We start from the raw sequence: 25,544 nt of genomic DNA on the forward strand, positions 1-25,544 counted from the left end.
GCAATACACTTTGACCTGAAATAGCAGGAGCTTCATGATTATTATTCAGAAAATGTCTTAAATGTATCTCAGTGAACACACTCCATTTGTGTTGCTATTCTAAAGGCAGACAGAGCACAGGTCTAATCGTCAGGCAGAATAAATTGCTTTCATGGCACATTGCTTGTATTTCTATTAGGACTTATTTATTTGCCTGTTATATAATTATAATAATGGCAATTTTCCACACTAATACCTGGAGGTATGCCAAGTCCTTTCTGTGCCTTAGCCCCTTTAACATTCACATTACTTCAGGAGGGAGTTATCCTAGTTTAGAGATGAGAAAATTAAATCTTGGGAGAGAGTAAGTAACTTGCTTAGAGTCTCCCAGCTAGTAAGTGGCAAAGCTGGGCTCAATCCCAGATCTGTAGATTGCAGATCTTTGCTTTCCCCACTAGATAAAGCACTTGCTATTTACATGCCAATGTCCCTTAACTAGGTTTGAATTCCTTGGGAATAAGAACTACATTTTATCCATTTCTGTTTCCACAAACATAATTAGAGTCATACCTGGAAGAAGTATGCCCTGTATTCTTTCTTACTTTTCCCTTAATACATAAATTTGGTTGACTTAATTGTTCACGTGTAAGAATAGTCTTCCCAATTACTCTCAACTGCTTAAGTCCTCATAATTATCATAGGGAATTAGTACTTCTAGATGCTGTGTTACATAATGTGCTTATAGAATTTTATAGAAGAAAAACTCATTCCCACTTGAAACTGGAAGATAATTGCATGTACCATTGCATTGTGATCCTGTGTAACTTTGTGGCTTTTACTTTCCCCTGGGCTAGCAAAGCCATACTTGACCCGCTTCTTAAAACCCAGGTAGAGAAGAGGATGCATTCAAGAGCTATTTTGGGAGACTATATGGAATTATTGTTTGAATTCTAAAAAAAAAAAAAAAAAAAAAAAAAATCTCGGTTAAATTGCCACGAGCTATCAGGCAGCTCTCCATCATGAAGGAGCAATAGAGTATGTAGTAACAATTTTATAACTTAAAATCTTTCTTTATCAAGAGGCATCAGGTTAGCATAATGAGAATTATGCCAAATTCTGTAGATTTATTTGTACTCTACCTTGATGAAATGAATCTAGCCTGACGTACCATTCTCCATTTATCTGAATAGATGTTCTTTAGCATCACAGGTGTGATGTGGATAAGGTCCTGCTCTCCTGACAGTTGAAAGAACACTCTTCCTTTGTTGCAGTAAGTAATGTTCTAAGTAAGTTTATACATCTTCAGATTTTTGAAGAGCTTTCAGGCACATCTAAAGCATGCTCTTTTTCAAAATTCTTTTTTAAATTGTTTGTTCTATTTAGTTAGACATGTCAGCAGAAAGCATTTTGATTTGTTGTACACAAATGGAATACAACTTTTCATTTCTCTGGTTGTACACAATGTAGAGTGACACCATTTGTGTAATCATACATGTACATAGGGTAATGATGTTTGTCTCATTCCACCATCTGTCTTTTCTCCTGTTCCCTCCCCTCCCCTGATTTCTCTCTACACAATCCAACATTGCTCCATTCTTTCCTTACTCCTCCCCACCCAACCCCTGTTATGTATCAGCATCCACTTATTACAGAAAACATTTAGCCTTTGGTTTTTTGGGATTGGCTTATTTCACTTAGCATGGTATTCTCCAATTTCATCCATTTATGTGCGAATGTCATAATTTTATTCTTCTTTATGACTGAATAATATTCCATTGTGTACATATGCCCAGTTTCTTTATCCATTCATCTATTGAAGGGTATCTAGGATAGTTCCACAATGTAGCTATTGTGAATTGAGCTGCAATAAACACTGATGTGGCTGCATCACTGTAGTATGCTGATTTTAAGTCATTTGGGAAAAAAACAAGGAGTGGGATAGCTGGGTCAAATGGTGGGTCCACTCCAAGTTTTCTGAGGAATCTTATACTGTAAAGCAAGCTCTTTTGTCCATGGTTTTTCTTACTCTCCAGCTTTGAATAGAATGGAAATTCATTGCAGCTCTTTGAACAAGTTGAATTAAATTGCTTAGGTCTTAGTGACATCCTTGTGCAATTCCAGTGCCCAGTATTCAGTACTCATAAAGAAGCTGGTGTCTAAGGCTTAAGTGGATGCTGGGTGGGAAGCAAGCAGTGTAGAGATGATGCAAACTCTCCCCATCTCTAGCCTCTGATTTGCTTTAAGCTTGCTTGATGATATTGGCTAAGGCCCTTTACTTCTTGGAAACTTGGATTGGTCTTATGTAAAATGAGGGAGCCAGAGTGGGTGACCTCTGAATCTAACATTTTATTGTTGTATCATTGCATTGTAGGAGCACAGGTGTGTGGGGGACATCATACTCCATGATTTTAGAGTCTGGCTTCATTAACAATAAGTTTGAATGACTGTAGTTCTGAGTTCTGGAGAAAACTACCTGAAAGTAATGCATGTACTTAGATTTTGTAACATTTATATTAAGGGAGGTGTATAAATTTGATCTTGTTAACAATTTTCACAGATGCATGAACATAATAAAGGAAAATTGATAGTAGAAAGCTATAGGAATTTATTTGGTACAGAAAGTAGTTTGGGACTCAGTTAACAGCCTACCTACTGACTAAATTGACTTCCTACCACTAGATGTAGATGCAGAAAAGTCTGCTGCTCAACTACTGCTTCAAAAAGCAACTGTTCCAGAGGCATGTCCTGGATTCTCTGTGCCCACTTGAAGAAACAGACATCTGACAAAAGTAATTCACAGGAAACACCAGACGATAGCATGGGTGTGGGAGAACCGGATGTTGGAGGAATGAGTGGTCAGGAAGGTCTTGGAGGTGCTGATAGGATTTGAAAATGGCTTTTTCTCCAAGACAGGAAGAACACCAGGCATTGGAATCAAAGACTGAAGGAGATAAGGGAGCAAGCCAAGCAAATATCTGGCGAGAGAGACTTCCAGGCAAAAGGGAAAGCAACTGCAAAGATCCCAAGATGGAAATATATGCCTGATAGTGTTAAAAACAGGGGGGTGACCATTGGCTGAAGTGACACAGAGAGAGTAAAGGCCAAATAATAGTAGTCACAAGTTGACTTAGAAGGAAATAGATTTTGAACAGAGAAAGGTCATTATCTGAATTAAATCTTCATAGGAATACAGTGTTGTTACGAGAACAAGCTTTTGGGGTACAAAGATAGAAACTCAGAGATCAGTGAGGAAATTATGAAGTAATCCAGGTTAAGGTGTCAGGATAGAAGCAATGAAGTGATGAAAGTGATGAGATAATGATTACCTTTGAAAGTGTTAACTATAGGATTTGATGACATTTTTGATATTTGGAATGAGAGCAAACAAAAAATTAAGAATAATTTCAAGGTTTTGGTATGAAAAGCAGTTAAGATTTTGTCTTGAGGACAGATAAAATGGAGTTGTCGTTTAAGGAGATGAGAAAAATCAATGAATGAAGCAGGTTTGTGGGAATTGAAAATCAAGTTTGTTTTGGGGTACGATAGTCTCCCTTTTATCTACAGTTTGGTTTACCATGGTTTCAGTTACCTACAGTTGACCACGGTCAAAATTAATAAATAAAAAGTTCCAGAAGTAAAAAATTCATGTTTTAAATTATATGTCATTCCTAGTAGCATAATGAAATTTCATGCCATCTTGTTCTGCCCTGCCTAACACATGAAAGGTCCCTTTGACCAGCATATCCAGACAGTATACACCACCCATCCATTAAGTAGCTGTCTCAGTTTTATCAGAATGATTGTCATGATATTTCAGTTCTTGTGTTCAAGGAACTCTTACTTCACTTCACAATAGCTCAAAGCTCAAGGAAATGGTACTTTGATTTGGATATGCCAAAGAGAAAGTGCTTCTTTTAAATGAAGTGGTGAAAGTTCACAATGAGGAAAGAAAAATTTGTACACTGAGATTGCCAAGATCAATGTGAGGATGAATCTGTACCTGAAACTGTGAACAAAGGAAAAGGAAATTCGTGTTGGTTTTGCCATTTCACTTCACAATGCAAAAGGTATAGCCACTGTGATAAGGGTGTAGTCAAGATTGGGAGGCATTTATTTGTGAGGGTAGAAGACACGAACAGAAAATGTGTCCTGATTGACAGCAATGTGCTGCACCAAAAAGCACTCATCCTCTACAAAGACTTCAAGGGGTCCCCTGAAATATATCATGCCAAGCCATTTACTGTAAACAAGGGATGATTACACAGATTCAGGAATGCGCTTAGATGGAAAAACACAATAATCCCTTGAGAGGCTGCATTTGCCAATGAAGAAGCTGCCATCGCATTTGCAGCAGAGTTCAAGAAGTTGATTAAGGAGAAAGGACACCATCTAAAGTAAGTCTTCAATTGTGATGAAAGTAAGTACTTCTGGAAGAAGAGGCCCAGTAAAATTTATATTCATAAAACGTACAAAGGAGGCATCAGGGCACAAAATACGGAAGGAGAGATTAACTGTGATATTATGCAGCAAAGCTGCAGGGCATATGGTAACAACAGGCACAGTGTATACAGTGGAGAATCTAGGTGCTCTCAAAAACAAAAGCAAAGACAGTAGAACGAGTTGGACATAACTTTCCTATGATCATGTATGTGTACACCACCAGTGAAACTCCACATCGTGTACAACCACAAGAATGGAATCCTAACTAGAATAAGTTAAACTCTGTGTGTATAATATGTCAAATGCACTTGACTGTCATATATATCTAAAACGAACAACAACAAAAAAAGCAAATTTGTATTTTGAGAGAGAGAAATCACTCACTTGACTTTTATTATAGAATATTGTTACAATTATTCTATTTTATTATTAGTTATTGTTAATCTCCCACTATGCCTAATTTATAAATTGAACTCTATCACAGATACGTGTGTATAAGAAAAAACATAGTATAAATGGGGTTTGGTACTCTTTGTGGTTTCAGGCATCCAGTAGGGGTCTTGGAGCATAGCCCCTAGGAATAAGGAGGAGGTACTACTTTATTTCAAGTTTGTATGGTTCATATTTTTGTTTAAAATTTACAATATGTTTGTCATGCATCCAAATAGAGATTTCTAGTAGACAGTTGAATATGGAACTACTTTAAATCTCCTAACAACCTTGTGAGGTAGGTTTTGTTATCATCTTGGTTGCATGTGGATTATGTAATTATTATCCTGATTATAAATGTTCAAGAACATGTAGACAATAAGTAGAGGAATAGAGATTTGAATCCAGAGCATTGGTTTCCAAAATGTAAATGTGCTCTTTCCCACTTCTTTCAATGTTAGCACAAGAAAATGTGTGAAGTCACTATGATTACAGAAAAAGTAAATGAATTCACAAAGGTTTCCCAAGAATTTTCATCACCTATATTCAAATTCTCATATAATACACAAGCAATCATGACATTTTACCTAAATCTAAGCAGATTTTATAAATTAATAATTGATAAACTGTGGAAGAAATGTTTCTTCAATATATATTCCAAGTGTTCTGGGGAGGACTTCATTCACTAATTCAGTCACAGAGTAGACATTTATTGAGCCCCTGGAGTGTACCAGGTATTGCAGTGCAGATGAAATTCAAGTTTCCTTCCTCAATAAATGTGCACTTTGGTGGAAAAAGACAACATAAATCAAATAAGTGCTCATACAAATGTAAAACTCAACTATAATAAGAGCTAAGAAAGGTGGATGAGGGATGTGAGAGAAGAAAGTTCCAAATGGAAGAAAAATTATATGCAAAGGTCAGGTGCAGAGAATGAGGGAGAGATTTGCAATTTTCCGTATACTAAATTGCATGGGGAGAGTTTAGAAAGATTCATGAATTATGACTTAGCTAATATGTTCTCCCTCTCAGATGATGGAATTCATTCCATCTTTAATCTTAGTAATATTTCAATATCATTCCTTTTCCTACCGTGACACACAATATGACATTAATAAGCACTTTGCCTGTGGCATAGTCATGACCATAGTCTTGAGTTCCTTGTCTCTGCCGTTATGAAAATAAGACACTAATTCACAAACAATATCACTGGCTCTTTGATTCTGACATCAAGCTCATGTACCAAATCTTTTCTAATTTTCTGTAGTCCAGAGTGTAATTAACCAAACTTCATTTACTAATTAGCACATGGGAAATATAATTCTGGAAGATTTATGAATAGTTGTAACTTGATACAATAATAATGATTCTAGGAATGGTTTAAGAGAATGGTGTAAAAATACTTACACACTTACATAAGGATGCACACACCACTTTCCTAAATCCAACATTGCTGAGCCTCACAAAACTCCACAACAGGGATACTGAACACTGGGCAGCAGGATTGGTCTAGAGACTTTTAAAATATTAGTGTGCTTGGGTTCCACCAGAGACCCTATGAATCAGAATCTTTATTGAGGGGTTCCTGATAAGGGCAATTAAAAACGTTTCCAGATGTTTATGAAATATGCCCAAGTTTGAGGAAAGAGTGAAACAAGTTATACTATTTTCAGGCTATAGATGAGGAAATAAAACCAAAATAATTTTTGTAAAGTCATATATCTTTCTAATCTAGTGACTCTCTAACTTTTCAGTCTAAATTTTCTTTTTGTAACAAATTGTTATTCTTCTTTATTGTATTGAAATTCTTACATTATAATATATACCTAAAACATAATTTAAAAATTCCTAATGGAGCTCTATTTCCAGTTAAGATGCAGAAGGATATGAGAGACTTTCATCTCTACCAATAAAGTCAAGCCATGAAATGAACAATAAAAAATGATGCACTTCAAAAATCAAAAATCTGTTGGCTGTTGTAGTGCACTCCTATAATCCCAGTGATTTGAGAAGCTGAAGCAGGAGAATTGCAAGTTCAAGGTCAGCCTCGGCAACTTGGGGGGATTCTGTCTCAAAGTAATGAAAAACAAAAAAACAGCATATACACACACACACACAACCTGTGAATGCAAAGAAATATTTTAAAAAATATGAATTCTAGAAAACAGGTCATTCCTAAGTAAGGAAGGGACAAAATACATTATTTATACCCAAGATCAGTTATGGAGAGTAGCAGTAGTGAAGGCAGAGGAGAAAATCTGCTTGCTTGAAGGATAGCATTTTCTTGAATGGGAAGAAACTAGTCAAATTTTTGGTGAAACTATAGTTTCACCAAATGTAAAATATATATTCAAGTCATCCTAATAAAAACGCTAGCATCCTATTTTTGTAGAAACTAAGATGATTCTTAAATTTGTATAAAAATATAAAGGCCCTAGACTAGCGAAAACATTTTGGAAAAGAATAGTATTAGATAAATTGTACCACTTAATGTCAAGATAATATAAACCCTGAATAGACAACATGGTATTTGTGTAAGAAACAGCGCAACATAACAGAATTAGGGGTACAGAAAGACAGAGATGTACATGATCAACTGAGTTTTAACAAACTGTAAGGTAATTAAATGGCAAAATCTTTGTATTTTTAATAATGGTACTTGAACAACTCAGTATTCACCCAGAAAAAGGTAAGAATGACAATCTCTATTTCATGCCATACATAAATTAATTTTGAATATATATATATATATATATATATATATATATATATATGCCAGAACTAAATGCCAGAACTAAAATCACAAAACTTCTAGAAGAGAAAATCCCTGGAAAGTGTGGATAGGCAGGCTTTTGACAGGATATAAAAAGTCATTAATATAAAAATCATAAATTAGACCTTCCAAGATTAAAAGTCACCTATTCTTCAAAAGGAGATGCTAAGAAAATGGAAAGAAAAGCCATAAACTGGGAAAAATATTTGCAATATCTTACATGACAAAGGATTAGTACCAAATACCAATTAATACAGTATCCTAAGTATAAGGCAAAACAGGAAACAATTTTAAAAGAAACGTGTTACAACATGTAAGCAAAGTAGTCAGAGGCTTAGGATCAGAGGTTGGATCATTCTGAATATCACAGGTGCTATCAGGAAGAGGGATGCCATCTGTAACATGATTTTCTGAAATATCAAATTATTGAGCAGGTTACAAGATCAATGCTAATAAATCCAATGCATTTTTATACATAAGTGATGAATCTTCAGAAAGAGAAGTTAAGAAAACTACCCCATTCACAATAGCCTCAAAAAAAATAAAATACTTGGGAATCAATCTCACAAAAGAGGTGAAAGACCTCTACAATGAGAACTACAGAACACTAAAGAAAGAAATTAAAGAAAACCTTAGAAGATGGAAAGATCTCCCATGTTCTTGGATAGGCAGAATTAATATTGTCAAAATGGCCACACTACCTAAAGTGCTATACAGATTCAATGCAATTCCAATTAAAATCCCAATTATGTACCTTACAGAAATAGAGCAAGCAATTATGAAATTCATCTGGAAGAATAAGAAACCCAGAATAGCTAAAGCAATCCTTAACAGAAAGAGCGAAGCAGGGGGTATTGCAATACCAGATCTTCAATTCTATTACAAAGCAATAGTAACAAAAACAGCATGGTATTGGTGCCAAAACAGACAGGTAGATCAATGGTACAGAATAGAGGACATGGATACAAACCCAAATAAATACAATTTTCTCATGCTAGACAAAGGGGCCAAAAATATGCAATGGAGAAAAGATAGCCTCTTCAACAAATGGTGCTGGGAAAACTGTAGGTCCAAATCTTCAACATGTCAGCTTAGGATCAGACTTCCTTAACAGGACTTCCATAGCACAAGAAATAAAAGAAGAATCAACAACTGGGATATATTCAAACTAAAAAGCCTTCTCTCAGCAAAGGAAACTATCAGTAATGTGAAGAGAGAGCCTACAGAGTGGGAGAAAATCTTTGCCACTCATACTTCAGATAGAGCGCTAATTTCCAGAATATATAAAGAACTCAAAAAACTCTACTCCAAGAACGCAAATAACCCAATCAACAAATGGGCTAAGGAAATGAACAGGCACTTCACAAAAGAAGATGTACAAGCAATCAACAGATATATGAAAAAATGTTCACCATCTCTAGTAATAAGAGAAATGCAAATCAAAACTACACTAAGATCCCAGCTCACCCCGATTAGAATGGCCATTATCAAGAACACAAGCAACAATAGGTGTTGGAGAGGATGTGGGGAAAAAGGTACACTCATACATTGCTGGTGGGGGCTGTAAATTAGTGCAGCCACTCTGGAAAGCAGTGTGGAGATTCCTTAGAAAACTTGGAATGGAACCACCATTTGACCCAGCTATCCCACTCCTTGGTCTATACCCAAAGGACTTAAAATCAGCATACTACAGAGATACAGCCACATCAATGTGCATTGCTGCTCAATTCACAACAGCCAGATTGTGGAACCAACCTAGATGTCCTTCAGTTGATGAATGGATAAAGAAACTGTGGCATATGTATACAATGGAATATTACTCAGCCATAAAGAATGATAAAATTATGGCATTTGCAGGCAAATGGATGAAACTGGAGAATATCATGCTAAGTGAGATAAGCCAATCTCAAAAAACCAAAGGACAAATAATCTTGCTGATAAGCGGATGATGACGCATAAGGGGGGGGTGGGAGGGTTTAGTATTAGTGTTAGTGTTAGGGTTAGGGTTAGGGAGGGTGGCAAGAATGGAGGATGGAAGGACTGTATAAGGGAAAGGAGGGGTGGAAGGGGTGGGGGTGGGTAAGGGAAAAAATAACAGAATGAATCGAACAACATTACCCTATGTAAATTTATGATTGCACAGATGGTATGCCTTTGATCCATGTACAGAGAAACACATGTATCCCATTTGTTTACAATTAAAAAAAATTATTGAAAAGCCTGAACAAAACTAAGCCCTCTCTTCCTTTTGTTTTTATGATAGTCAAATTCCAGGAAATTGCAGTGTACAGTAAAATTATGCAAAATATATTTTTTTTATGTGTAAGATGGAGTTTGGTTCTCATGTTGGGTTATTAGTAACAAGTTTTCACTCACAAGCAAGTTCAATAGTACATTCAAAAGTTGAGTAAGCTACAGTTCTTTGATGTATGTATGAAACTATTCAACTCATTGCAGGGCCCAACTAATAAACCAACTATGGTTCCTTAATTATTGTGCCAATTAAAAAAATTCCCTTACAAATTTCTAAAATGTTCCCAGGAAAAATAATACTATTTCTGAAGGAAACTACTGTTCCATTAATTCAACCAAAAAAAAAAAAAAAGATTCTTCTGGCTCAGGCAATATCTGAATGGAGAAGTCTCTGTTTCTATTGTCTTCTTCCACAGATGAATGCATAAATAAAGTTCTACCAGTTTGTATGTCTCTAAGTACTTATTTTATTTATTAATTTTAGAAATAAGGATGTTCTATTAGCAATATGATGGAGACCACCTCTGCCGAATTGTTGCCTGACACATACAAAGAAGCTAGCAGCTGCTTCCTTGGTTTGTTGCCCATAGAAACTGACAAAATGAATATTTTCAAACTTGACAGTGAATGAAATGCATTTAGAGAGATGCCAGATTAAAAATTGGGCTCGGCAAACAGCTTGGCACAGATGAAAAGCCCCGAGGTTAAACCCACAAGTCTCATGGGGTTTTGAGTCAACAGTGCCTGAGCCCCTCATCTGCCTCCTGGCTTGAAAACTGTCCCCCAAACCTCTGTCCTTGGTACTGGCTGTGCACAGAGGCTTTGCTTTCCAGAACATTCTCTTTTTGAGAGGAATCCAGAAACAGTGCTCCTCTTGTATCGCTTTGGTTTTGTCACTATTGTAAATCTCATGTTTGCCATCTCATGAGTAAACCATGAGTAAACCAGTTTACAAAGCCAGTTTGGCCTTTACAATAGGCTCACAGTTGTCCTAATGGTTTTGAGACAAAGCACTTATGCTCCAATCTCCAGGCACTGTAGACGGAGGGCTTGAAAGAAATGGGAAGCAGACAATTTCAGAAATACACTCTACATTATTCCAGCTAGACCCTGCTTCGAAAATATCTCTTCTGCTTTGGACCTTCAGCATCAGCCTCTGTCATTAAAAAAGGAAAAAGTGACTCATCTGAGATTGTATTCCTGGGTTTTTGCAGATATTAAAGTCTCAGTAATATGTGTCCAACACAGTCAAGCTAGCAGTAAAAGGATCCACGATGATGGTAAAAACTCCTTTTATCTCATTCCATCTGGAACCAGAAAAAAAGTGGTGATTTGAAAACCAAGTGCATATGCCTTTTAATAAACAGGACATCTTCATTTCCCTTTACACATTAAAACATTTTCACAGATGTATTGAAATTCAGGGATATAAGGGTCTATTGGGTATCACTTAGTATAACTAATGTGATAGTTAAGTCTTCCTGCAATCTACTATAAAGATTGAAAGAATTATCTTTCTTTTTGAAACGTGAGATTTATAAACAGGGTAGATTTTTTGAGAACCTGATAAGGATAGAACCTGAACAATTGCATTTTTAAAATGTGTGCATCGAAATATTAGAATTCTTGTTTGGTCCTGTTGTAATGTAGTTTCTCGACTCCATGGAACCATGTTCATTTTCCTTTGCATGGGAATCCATTTGTCCATGTCTTGGTTCTCAAAAATTCACTTCTTGAACTGAACATAGCTCTTCCGGGTCTCTGACTAGTGAATGACAGAATGGAACTTTCAAGATTCTTTTTGTCTTGGGTGAGCCAATATTCTTTCCTTTTAGTTTGAGTAGCAAATATGTATTGAATAAATCCTCTGAATTCAACACACTGTAAAGCAAATGTAGTTTTGTAAGGTAGGCTTATAACCAGTCTTTGCCATTTTCATTCTGTTTTCCTTACCAGAAATGAATAAGAAAGACCAAGGGAGAAGAGGTAGCAATGAATTTCTTTTTTTACTCTCTCTCTCTCTCTTTTTTTTTTTTTTTTTTTTTTTTTTTTGGTACTGGGAGTTGAACATAGTAACACTTAACCACTGTACTCTATCCCCAGTCCTTTTTATTCTTTATTTTGAGACAAAATCTCACTGAGTTGCTGAAACCAGCCTAAAATTGTGATCCTCCTGCCTCAGCCTCCCCAGTCACAGGGATTATAGACATGCACTAAGCAATGAACTTCTTTAAGAAGGTGTGATAGACAAGCTTTTATATTCAAACCTTCAGCAGTCTGTCATTGTGTTTGCTAATGAGTCAATAGACCTAGGAAGATTAAAATACCATCAGAACATGTCTTTTTCAGAAAAAAATGCACATGTATATATATGTGGTATATATATACATATATATATATGAGATGAAATATTACTCAGCTTTAAAGAAGAATGAAATTATCACATTTTCTGGTAAATGGATGGAGTTGAAGAATATCATGATAAGCAAAATAAGCCAAACCCAAAAAATAAAAGGCCAAATGTTTTCTCTGATGTGTGAAAGCTAATTCATAATAAGGGGGGGAGGGGTCACTAGGGAAGAACAGAGTTACTTTATATTAGTTAGAGGGAAGTGAAGGGAGGGGAAGGGGTATGGGGGTAGGGAGAGTAGGAGAGTGAAATACATTATTACTTCATATATACATATGACTGCATGATCTATGCAATACTACAAATACATGCAATCAGAAAAATGAGAAATTACACTCCATTTATGTATGATTTATCAAAATGTAAAAATGCATTCTACTGTCATGTACAACTAATTAGAACAAATGTTAAAAAATTTTAAAAAGAGCCATTAAAAAAGGTACCAATCAGTCACATTTTATCAGATAATATCATTCATGTGAGGGTAATAAGTTTGTGTATATACCCCACAGGAGACAGCCTTTGCTGAACTCTGCTAAGCAGTACTGTCTCCTGAGGTTGCATTAATTAGCAAGCCCATTTTTTCCTCTGTCATGCTACAAAGAACTGTGCCTGGATTGAAAGAGTGTAAAACCTTGGATGTGGAGGAATTAATTCTGTAAAATCGTGGTCTGTTATAGATAAAGCATATCAATGACAGGGAAAGTTTATTAGATTAGATTCAGTCTTTTGTTCTAGTCTCTAATCTTGCATCAGTAATGTTTTGTCATTGTATGGTATTTTGATTTTGTTATTGCAAACCCTCAGGGTTATGGAATATGTTCACAGTTTATATTTCTCTCATTTTTAACTATTGGAACTCAGGCAGAGAGTGGAGCTGATCCTATTCTTTAGTACATATAACATTATCATAATTGATTTATGCAAAGCTTTGTGCCTTTTTATTTTTTTCCCTTTCTGAAGAGATGTATAAATATGATACATATATGCAGCTATTTATGTTATCTATTGTTAAATACAGTCACGCACTACATAATGATGTTTGGGTCAAGGATGGAACATTTAAAACAGTGATCCCAAAGGTTATGGTGGTGCTGAAAAATTCCTTTAAATGTCATATCTGCTGTAATGGCATCTTAGCAGGATACATTACTCAATGTTTGTTGTGATGCCAGTAAATCTGTCTACTGTGCTGCCAGCCCTATAAAACTGTAGCACATATAATTATATATAGTACATAATATTTGATAATAAATGACTTATTGATTCATGTATTATCATAATTTTATTATTATTTTAGATTGTACTCCCTTTACTTATAAAAAAAGTTTAGTATAAAACTGTGCTTCCAGCAGCAGCCTCATACACCTCATGTTTCCTGTGTCTCTTCATTGCATCAAGTGGCTATGTCCAGTGATGAATCTACAGCATCTAGGTTTGTATATGTATAGTTGATAATGTTCATGCAATGATGAAATGGCCTGATGATTCATTCCTTAGACTGTGTCCCCATTGTTAAGGGATGCATGACAATATACACATAACTTCGTAAAATATATGGTTTTAATTTGGATTGTGTTTGCTTTCAATTTACATAAATAGAATTGCACTATAAATCTCACTCTAATCATTTACTCACTTCTTACAATGTCTTTAAGGTCCTTTAATGTTGTTATAGTTTGTTGCTTCTTAGAGCTATGTAATATTCCAAGGTATGCAACTACCTCCTTTTACAAACCCTTTGTCTTAGAAATAGACATTGACATACCCCTTATTCCCATCATTATAAACAGGGTCGTGATGAACTTACCCTTCTGAGAGAATTTTCTTGAGATATAATTATCCAGGAGTGGAATCATTGCTTCATAAACATACAAATATTTGATCTCTCTGATCGGTGCCATACTGCCTTCTGGCTTGGCTGGCTCAGTTAATTATTGTTCCTATGTGCGGCATACAAACGTTCCATGGTACACCCCCTTAACATAAAATTTTTGTCATTTTCATAATTTTTGCCATTCTACTGTGTGGAAATTGATTTTTCATTTTTTTAGCATTTTTCTACCAATTGTGATTTTGAGCATCTCACCTGGCTTTGTTATTCAAGTGAGCTTTTCTTAGTTTCCTGCTATACTTCCTGCAATTTTTCTTTGTTGTCAAGAGGTCTTTTAAAAATGTAATCTAAGTATGATTTCCTTAATAGCTTCTCCCAATCTTCCCATCTGCCCATTATTTATAAATATTCCTTAGGAAATCCATGGTTTTGATAAAATTATATTCATTTCTTTTAAAACTTTACAGTTTTTTGAATAATCCAGATTTTCCTACAAACTTGATCAAAAATATATTCTCTCACATTTTCTTTTGTGTGTTTCTATCTCTCCCTTGGGTCTTTATTCATTTAGTGCTCAGCTGGCAAGAGATTAAAAAAGAAAAGGCCCCGTTCCATTTTTCTCCATATGGCAAGCTAGTTTTTTTTATAACACCATCAACTATACAATCCATCTCTTCCTTCTTTTTCTTCTTCTTTTCTTTTTTCTTTTTTTTTTTTTTTTTGCAAAAGGGCTTTCAATAGGAATTCATTGAAAACTAACAGATTAGCCTATGAGCTAAAAGCATTCTGTGTGTTTTTATTCATTTTCTCATTCATTTATTCACTCAATAAATATTTATTGTGTCCTTATTAGGCACCAGGCAGCATTCTAGGCACTTGGAAAACAGGAGAGAATAAACTACAACATAATCCCTGCTGACAAATACCTCATCTCCTGGTGAGAAGAGAAAACAGACAAGATAAGTAAGTAAATTATGCCATAACCTTAATAGTAATAAGGAAAAAATAAAATGCAATAAAATACAAAAATCAGGATAGGTAGTATCAAGGAAGATATTTGGTTTATTAGATGTTCAAAATAAGACCTTATTTGGAGGATATTTGAGAAACTATATGAAGAAAGGGAGAGGGGAAACCAGTCAGATATCTGAGAGAAACTGCACAGGCAGAAGATGTCAGCATTTGCTGACATCCTGAGGGAGGAGTGTGCCTGGTACATTCCGGTTACAAAATAAAGGTCAGTGTTTTAGGAGAACAACAAGCAAGCGGGAAATGTTAGGAAATGTGAAAGAGGGGTCAGGTGTCAGCACAATTCTTTGTAGGTCCATTTGCTTGCTTTTAGTCAGAGATAAGGAAAGAAGCCATGGGATGTTCCAAGCAGAAGAATGTCTTGCTATGACTCGCATTTTAATATTTTGGATTTTTTAAAAATTAAGAATGAACTAAAGCTGGGCGTGGTGATGCACACCTGTAATCCCAGTGGCTTGGGAAGCTGAGGAAGAAGGATTGCAAATTCAAATGCAGCCTTGGTAACTTAGACCCTGTCTCAGTAAAAAATAAAAATTGATTGGGATGTGGCTCAGTGGCTAAGTGCCAGTGATTTCAATCCCTGGTACAAAGGAAAGAAAAGAGAATAAAAGAAGAGAAAGAAGAGAAGAGAAGAGAAGAGAAAAGGACTGAAAAGAGTCAAGGGTAGAAGTAAGGAGTCAAGACAGAAGACTGTAGCAATAACTGAAGGACAACGGGAGGGTGGATTTACAAAGGTGGAGTCTAGATGTATTTTAAAGGTAGAATCTCAGAATGTTTGATATTTGAATTTGAACCGTGACAGAAAGAAGACAGGATAACTCCCAGATTATTTAACCTGAGCAATTGGGAGAATCTATACTGTATATTGAAGATATAAATTTGGGAGTCATAGCATATGACACTAAAAATTATGGGGCTAGATATGATTGTAAATAGAAAAAAAGATAGTCTCCATCTCTTCCTTCTTGTTTTGTGGAACTAACCTTGCCATACACCAAGTTTTCATATGTGCATGGCTCGATTTCTGTTTCTTCTGTGATGTTCCACTAGTCTAAGTCCATTTTCTGTTTCTGTTTTGATGTTTAGTAATATATTAATGTCTGCTGGGACTGGGCTCCCTTCTTGTTCTTTTTCAAAGTTGACTTAACCATGCTTTGCCTTTTATTCCACCTAAACTTTAGAATGATTTTGATTCATCCCTCTAGTTGTGCTTTGTATTGCTATCATGTTGAATTTACAGATTAATTTGGAAGAAAATTGACCTCTACTGCATATCAGCCTGCCCATGCATAGACATGGAGTACCACTTGATTTATTCAAATTTTCTTTCTTTTTTTTTTTTTTTTGTCTTTTAATGTGGCTAAGAAATTTTCTGTGAAAGGCTTCATGTATTCATTGTTGGGTTTATTTCTATATGCTTTGCATTTTTTTTTTTTTTTTTTTTTGCTGCTGTTAGTGATATCTTATTTTTAGACTGAGTCAGTTTTGTAAAATGAATCAGGTAAGTCAAAGAATCTTTGGACTATATTTGGAAAATGTCCTGCCAGGAACTGATGTTGTCAGTGTATACATATATCAGTGATACACTGTGCTCCATAAAAATTTGCAATTCAAATAGTAATAATTTAAAAAATAGATGCCGGCTTGGTTGTATTTGTGGAATGACATGCTTTGTACTGATGATGGCTCTGCAAAGATCAGTTGTGCCCATTTTGCTGGATTCTTTATTGTCACCCAGCACCAACCACCCTTCTTGTCTAATACTAGGGCCTGTGCTTTCCCAAATCTCCTTTTAGTGAGAGTAATTCACTTGAGATTTGGGAAGAAGTAAAGCAGAAGCTGTTATTCTCAGGCGGTCATGGCAGTCAGAGGGATCTGTGATCAGACTCAGTAGCTTTGACAGTCATCTCTGTTTTGCTGATTTCTCCATAAATGCCCACACTGCAGTCTCACTTTGGTGGCTAAATGAATGAGTTTTCTTAGGTTTCCCATAAGCTATGATTTTGGTTCCTTCTGAATCCATGCTTCAATCCCTTAAGACCTTCATTCTCTTATCAATACTCAAATTCCCCTATCAAACTCCCATTCCATGTCAGTGACTGTTTTCCTGGCTGAACTCAGAGTGATATAGCCATAGTGATAAATTTTATTTGAATGTGTGAAGGCATTCTTGAAGCATACATTTTTTTTTTTTTTTTACAAAAATATAGGGTTTAATTAAGAAATAAAGTTTCTCAGCCTTAGGAAATCTCTGGGGCAATTCTTGTTATGAATGCAATGGCACCAACCAATTTATTCATATTTTTCATGATGAGAGGAAAAAAAAGATCATATTATTTAAAAATGTTTCCTTTACAATGCCACAAAAGGATAATTCTAAAATTATGCATTTAATAAATAAGTTTTTTGCATATAACAAAGCCAAACAATATATTAGAAGGCTACGTTGTGGTAGATAGAATAATTAACTCAATACTTTCACTCCTTCCTGTATGCACAGTCTTCGCACATAAATATTCGATTTTCTCACAAAAGTGAGAGTGTGCTTCCCTACCTCTTGACTTAGAGTTCTTCCATGCCCTGTTTTTTGATCTGTGAGAATCTGGGAGGGATGCTGCCCAAGGACTTAGAATGAGTATATGATAATCTATTTCTTGCCCTTCTAGCATGTTGTTTTAGTCTACTCTGGCTGCTGTGACTAAAAGACCTAACAAGAACAATTTTTAGGGGAGGAAAAGTTTACTTAGGGGCTCAGTGTTTCAGAGGTATCAGTCCATAGAAGGCCAGCTTCATCCCTTGGGGTTCAAGGTGAGGGGGTACATCATGGTGAAAGAGTATGGTGGAGGGAAGCAGTTCACATAATGACCAGGGAGCAGAGAAATAATCCACTCACCAGATATAAAATATATATTCCAAAGGCATGTCAGGAACCCATCTCCTCCAGCCACACCCTACCTGTCTTTAGTTACCACTCAGTTAATCCCCACTAATTTACCACTCAGTTAATCCCCACTACCACTCAGTTAATTCACTAATTGTGTTAAGGCTCTTATCCAGTCATTTGTCCTCTAAACCTTCTTGTATTGCCTCCTCACACATGAGCTTTGGGGGCCACTTCACATCCAAACCATAACACCTGTGAAGGGCACGATGAGTCCTTTGAAGCAGAGCCCTTTGGCCAATTCAGAGACTGGTAATTTGATAGAGCTGCCCATCCCAGCTCAGATTATATCTGCTGACCTGCAGGGGTAGCCACATGCAGCTGAAGTCAACAGAGCTGTTCCAGCTGTACCTTCTGAACAGCACCTCCTTAGCCACCCCAGCAGACCTACATACAACCCAGAAGTATAAATGATACTGCTTTGAGCCAATGAGGTTGGTTTGTTAATGTAGAATTATTGTGCAATTATACCAACTGATAACACATCATGATAAAAACTGGATGTTAAACATGATTGCCAGTTTGATACAGTTTTAGAATATCTATGAAAATAATTTAACTCATCTAAATAAATGTAGAAAAATATTAATCAATTTTAATCCTCTCGTTAATATAATTTAACACACTCTTCTTAATTAAAAAATAAACTTTTAAACTCTTAGAAGTAGAAGTAACTTTCTTGATTTTACTGAGGGCATATTCCAGTAACTCCATATTTAATGGCAAAACTTCAAAAACATTTGTTTTATCATCAGGTAAAATTGCTTATTATTCTCTTCTATTCAACATTATAATTAGAGATCTTACCAAGATAGTAAGTAAAAGGAAACAAAATAATGAGAAAAAAGATGGAAAGGAAGAAACACACTGTTGTTATTTGTAATTGAATATGATTGTCTCCAAAGAAAACTCAAGAGAATTTACAAAATATTAGAATTAATAAGAGAGTCCAGCAAAGTTGCTGACTTTGTTAGTCTCACTAGATCAACGATAAAAATAAATTGGTTTCCAATATGCCAGCAGCAAAAATTCAGTTAAATACAAAATTAGACAGTTGTCCCTTAGTATCCATGAGGGATTGGTTCCATGTGTGTACCCAAATCTGCAGATGCTCAAGTGCCTTATGCAAAAGTGTATAATATTTGCATATTTCATATGTATATTGTCTCTGTACTTATAACTAATTATAAGTAATACAATTTAAATGCTATTTAAATAGTTATTAGATTGTATTGTTTGGGGACTAATGACAAGGATAGAAGGTCTGTACATGTTCTTTACAGACACATTTTTTTATGACTATATTCAATCTTTTCATTATTGACCATGAGCACAGAACTGGGAATATTTTTTAAAGTTAAAGCATAGGAACCTGTGAATATTGAGGGCTGACTATATATAATTTATCCCCCAAAATGATACACCTATGAATGAATCATCAAATATGAAGTGTGGGAACAATAGTGAAAGATTTATAAAACTTTACTGAGCAATAATTTAAAAGGCCTATGTGCAGAGTAATTAATTCCATTTGTATGGATAGTAAGATTGAATATCATTAAATAATCAGAATTTTCAAGATTAATCTACAACTTCTATGCAATCCAAATAGGAAAATAAATACACAACAAAAGTCTTTTTCAATTTTATTTTTTTCTTAATATTTGAAAGGAAAGGGTCAAAAGTAGCTAAGACAATTCACAGAAGAGGAAATTGGTGGGGAGGTTTATCTTCTAGAGAGCAAAACTTCTCATAAATCTTTAGTAAATAGGATAATGTGACTTAGGTAAACATGGTTTAAAAAACACAGGTTTTCTGCCTAACCAAATGAACTCCAAAGTAAACACACACATATATGGAAAAATAATATGTGACATAGTTCTTTTGGTAAATCATTTGGGACAAAATGGGCATTTTAATAAAGTGTCTTAAGAATATGAGTTAGCTCCTAGTAAAAGGTATGATTATGTCTCAAAATAAGCCACACAAATCAATTCCAGGTGGAATCAAAACTACACGTGAGGGACTGGGTTTTGTGGCTTAGTGGCAGAGTGCTTGCCTAGCATGTGTGAGACACAGGTTTTAATCCTCAACACCACATAAAAATAAATAAATACAATAAAGGTATTGTGTCCATCTATAACTAAAAATACATGTAAAAGTATATATGTTTAACAGCTTTAAATGAAAATATAAGATTATACCTTTATTACCTAAGTGCAGGAAGACTTCTTTAACAAGACAAAGAGCAATATAGTTGATTACATAAAATTAAAAACTTGTGTGTATCACAACATATAAATCAACAAAGCAAAAAGTCAAGTACAGACTGGGAAAAATATTTGGAGTCTATTTTTTCAAGGATTAGTTAGCATCTAGAAAATTTAGATTAAAAAAAAATTACCAAAATGAGAAACTGGCAAAGATTATGAGTTGGAAATTCACAGAAGAGGAAAAATACATGGTCTACATACACATGAAAAGATGTTCAATATTTCTAATTATCAGGAAAATAACATATACTGCATTGCAGCTGCAGCTATCAGATTGGAAAAGTCTTGGCAAAAATGTGAAGTAATGAGAACTCATACACAGATGATAGAAATAAAAGGTGGGTAACCACGCTGAAGAGCAATTTGACAAAAACTAGGAAAGATGAAGTTGCATGTCCCCTTCCAGGCAGCCCGAGCTCCTGGGTGTACACCTAAGAAAAACTCTGGCACATATATTTTCAAATATTCGTAAATTGGAAACAATCTAAATGTTGCCAACAGGAGAATAGAAACATTTATACTGCCCTATTTACATAAAAGGAATATTATTCAGTAGTGAAAATGAATTAGAGACATGTCTATCAACATGGATATGACTCACAAATACAAAATAGAGTGAAAAAAGGAAGTTATAGAAAGTTGTATCTATTATGATGTTATTTATATAAAAATGTAAATATTTTGCTGAATAGTATGTGTTATTTAGGAAAATATAGTTATGCACCATGGTCCAGATATTCATGGAAAAGATAAGTGCCTAATTTTAAATAGTAGTGACTGAAATGAGGGACAGGAATTTGAATACAGTTGTGGGGGTGTACTAACGGGCTTCAAGAGTATCTGTCACGTTTTATTTCTTAAGTAGGTTGTAGACAATGAGGACTTACTTTTTAAAAATATGTCTAAAACATTTCATGATAAAAGAAAAAAAGTCCCAGCAAAAGTCAACTGTTTCTGGAGTTAGATTGATAAAGTTATTTATCCTGAGAAAAGCTCCTTGGGGGAAATTTTGGGAATGTGTTTTTTTTTTTTTTTTTTTTATACAAAAGGATGGGCTGTTTGAAGACAAATCAATTTCTATTTTTCCACTGGACTATATAAATCCACCATTGCAAGAATTATGTCTTATTTATCTTTGTATCCCTATAACTTACTAATTCCAACAACATAAAAGTTTTATGAATGAATGAGATGAACATATAGGTTAGAAAATCCCATGGATATAAAACCCCAGCTATTCATGTACCAGCTCCAATTGTTTTGGCAATCAGGTAGTAGCATCATTCCAATATTTTTTCATCCCTCCCTAGAATTAACCACGTTTTCCCCTGTAGGGCAAGTTGACTTGTTACTCCTGAACTATTATTATTATGATGCAGTTTTGCCTGTGTTCCACACAACACCATCGTTATGTGAAATATTCATAGTTCTAATCCAAACAGAGGGCCTTGTGATCAAAGAAGTTTGGCAAACGGAATGTAAAAAGTGAAGATGATCTACAAATACCTTATGGCTAACTTCATACTTACTGGTGAGGAACTGGATGCTTTTCTCCGACAATGACAGCAACCAAGAGGCACCTCATATTTAACTTTGCACTGGAAGCACTAGCTGGTGTCATCGGACAATGAAAGGAAATAAAAATAATTATCCTGGAAAGGAAGAAGTAAAACTATCTTTGATTGCTGATGTCACAATTACCTATATTAGAAAACCCATAGAATCAACAAATATCTAGTAAAATTGAGTGAGGTCACAGGTTGCAAAGTTGGTATGCAAAAGTCAGTTGCTTTCTTATACCAGTGATGAACAATTTGATTTGAAATTTTAAAATGTCATTTATAATAGCAACAACAACAACAACAACAAAAAACAAAAAAGAAATAGTTGGCTATAAATCTAACAAAATACAAAATCTATATGAAGAAAATTATGACTCTAATAAAAGAAATCAAAAAATATTTGAATCAATGGTAAGTTATTCTGTGTTCATAGATTGGAAGACTCAATATCATTAAGATGTCAGTGCTTCCCAAGATGATCTATAGATTTAATGCAATTTGCAGTCAACTTCACAGCAAGCTGTTTTGTAGGTATTGGAAAACTGATTCATAAGTTTATAAGGAAAGGCAAACAACCTAGAATAGGCAACATGATACTGAAGAGGAAAGATGAAGTTGGAAGATTTATACTAACTAATTACAAGACTTACTTTCAAGCTACATCAATGAAGGCTGTATGGTATTAGTGAAAGAATAAACACATAGATCAATAGGCAGAATAGAAAGCCTAAAAACAGACCCACAAAGTACAGTGAACTGAGCTTCAACAAAGACAATTCATTGGAGAAAGGAAAATTTGGCAAATGGTACTAGAACAATTGGACATCTACATGCAGAAAAAAATTGAATTATCTATAGCACAGTACAGTGTCTATAGTCTACAAGAATTAATTATTCATTTCTAAATAATTAAATGAGAAGTTTGAAGGTTCTCAACACATAGAAATAGTGATATTTGAGGAGACAAAAATACTAATTACCCTGATTTGATTATCGTATATTGCATACATGTATTGAATTATAACATTATAATCCATAAATAAGTACAAATATTATGTCAATTAAAAGTAAACCAAAAATTAAATCTAGACACAGGCTTTATATCTTTTTGAAAAATTAACTCAAAATGGTCATAGTCCATAGGTACTAATTGTAAAACTATAAAACTCCTAGAAACTATCCTATGAGAAAATATAGGTAATCTTGGGTTTTGTTATGAGATTTTAGATACAATACAAAAATCACAACCCATAAAAAGTTGATAATTTGAACTTCATTAAAATGAAAAACTTCTTTACGAAAAACACTGCTATAAGAATGAAGGACAATACAGAGATTTGAGGAAAATATTTGCAAGTTTATATCTAACAAATTATATCCAAAATATACAGAGGACATTTAAAATTCAATAATTTAGAAGCAAACAACTTTTTTAATATCTTTTTTATTTCTACACACTGCATTTTGATTCACTGTACACAAATGGAATACAACTTTTTGTTTCTATCTATGCTTGTACATGATGTAGATTCACACCATTCATGTAATCATACATGTACATAGGGTAATGATGTCTGTCTCATTCCACCATCTTTCATACCCCCACCCCTCCCGCCTCTCATTTCCCTCTATGTGATCGAAAGTTTCTCCATTCTTCCCTTACCCCCACCCCCCACCCCCAATATGTATCTTCATTCACTTATCAAGGAAAACATTTGAACTTTGGTTTTTGGCATTGGCTTATTTCACTTAGCATGATATTCTCCAATTCCATCCATTTACTTGCAAATGCCATAATTTTATACTTATTTATGACTGAATAATATTCCATGTTCTTGGATAGGCAGAATTAATATTGTCAAAATGGTCATACTACCAAAGGTGCTATACAGATTCAATGCAATTCCAATTAAAATCCCAATGATGTTCCTCATAGAAATAGAGAAAGCAATCATGAACTTCATCTGGAAGAACAAGAGACCTTGAATAGCCAAAGAAATCCTGAGCAGAAAGAATGAAGCAGGAGGTATAACAATACCAGACCTTAAACTATACTACAAAGTAACAGTAACAAAAATGGCATGGTATTGGTACAAAAATAGACAGGTAGACCAGTGGTACAGAATAGAAGACACAGAGACAAATCCACAGAAATACAGTTACCTCCTACTAGACAAAGGAGCCAAAAAATACAATGGAGAAAAGGTAGCCTGTTTGACAAGTGTTCTGGGAAAACTGGAAATTCATATGTAGTAAAATGAAATTAAACCTCTATCTCTCATCCTGCACAAAACTCAACTCAAAATGGATCAAAGACCCAGGAATTAGATCTGAGATCCTGCACCAAATATAAGAAAAATGTAGGCCCTAATCTTCATCTTGTCGGCTTAGGACCAGACTTCTTTAACAAGATTCCCAAAGCACAAGAATTCAAAGCAAGAATCAATAAATGGGATGGATTCAATCTAAAAAGCCTTCTCTCAGCAAAGGATACAATTAATGTGAAATGAAAGCCTACAGAGTGGAAGAAAATCTTTTCCACACATACTTCAGAAAGAGTATGTGTGGAACTTACAAAACTTTACACCCAAAATACAAAGAACCCAATCAATAAATGAACCAAGGAAATGGTCAGGACACTTTACAGAAGAAGATATACAAGCGATTAACAAATATATGAAAAAGTGTTCAACATCTTTAGTAATTAGAGAAATGCAAATTAAACAACTCTAAGATTTCATCTTACACTAATTAGAATGGTTATTATCAAGAACACAAGCAATAATAGGTGTTCGTGGGGATGTGGGGAAAAAGGCACACACATACCTTGCTGGTAGAGTTGCAAATTGGTGCAACCACTCTGAAAAGCAGTATGGAGATTCCTCAGAAAACTTGGAATGGACCCACCTTTTGACCCAGTTATCCCACTCCTTGGTTTATACCCAAAGGACTTAAAATCAGCATACTACAGTAATGCAGCCACATCAATGTTTATAGCTCAATTCACAATAACTAGACTGTGGAACCAACCTAGATGCCCTTCAATGGATGAATGGATAAAGAAACTGTGGTATATATACACAAACAACTTAATTAAAAAATTACCAAAAGGTCTAACAGACAACTGGCCAAAGAAGACATACAGATGGCATATGGAAAGATGCTTAACATCATTTGTTATTTGAAATTTCCAATTAAAACATACCTATTAGAATATATAACTATTAGAATGATACACACCTATTAGAATGATTATAATGCGAGTTAACTGGCAGAACCAATTGCTAGGGAAGATGCAGAAAATAGGGACTCTTATTCTTTGCAGATGGGAATTCAAGAAGGCACCACCCCTTTGGAAGATTGACAGTTTCTCACGGAATTACACAGTATTACCAAACGCACCAGGAATCATACTTCTGGTTTGAAAAATGTATATCTGCACAAAAACTTACACATGAGTGCTTATAGAAGCTTTATTCATAGTCACCAAATACTAAAAATAATCAAGTTGCCCTTCAGTGATGAATGGATAAATAGTAGTACACCCAACCAATGAAATATTTTTCAGTGATAAAAATAAATGTGCTATCAGACTATGATACATCATGGATAGAACTCAAA

At 34.8% G+C, this 25,544-nt stretch overlaps 1 protein-coding gene across 3 annotated transcripts in view; it reads left to right on the forward strand.

Annotated features, from left to right (window-relative positions):
* LOC306660131 (uncharacterized protein) overlaps positions 1–25,544 on the forward strand; it is a 309,182-nt gene that overhangs the window by 191,298 nt on the left and 92,340 nt on the right. For 2 of the 3 annotated variants that reach the window (XR_013763549.1, XR_013763550.1), the window contains 3 exons: positions 1,170–1,249; positions 13,637–13,719; positions 14,972–15,081. The gene's annotated coding sequence lies outside the window, so the exon portion shown is untranslated. The remainder of the gene's footprint in view (positions 1–1,169; positions 1,250–13,636; positions 13,720–14,971; positions 15,082–25,544) is intronic. The other variant, XR_013763551.1, reaches the window with a different exon arrangement.

This window comes from Sciurus vulgaris (assembly GCF_902686455.1).
Source record: "Sciurus vulgaris genome assembly, chromosome: 4".
Lineage (NCBI taxonomy): Eukaryota > Metazoa > Chordata > Mammalia > Rodentia > Sciuridae > Sciurus > Sciurus vulgaris.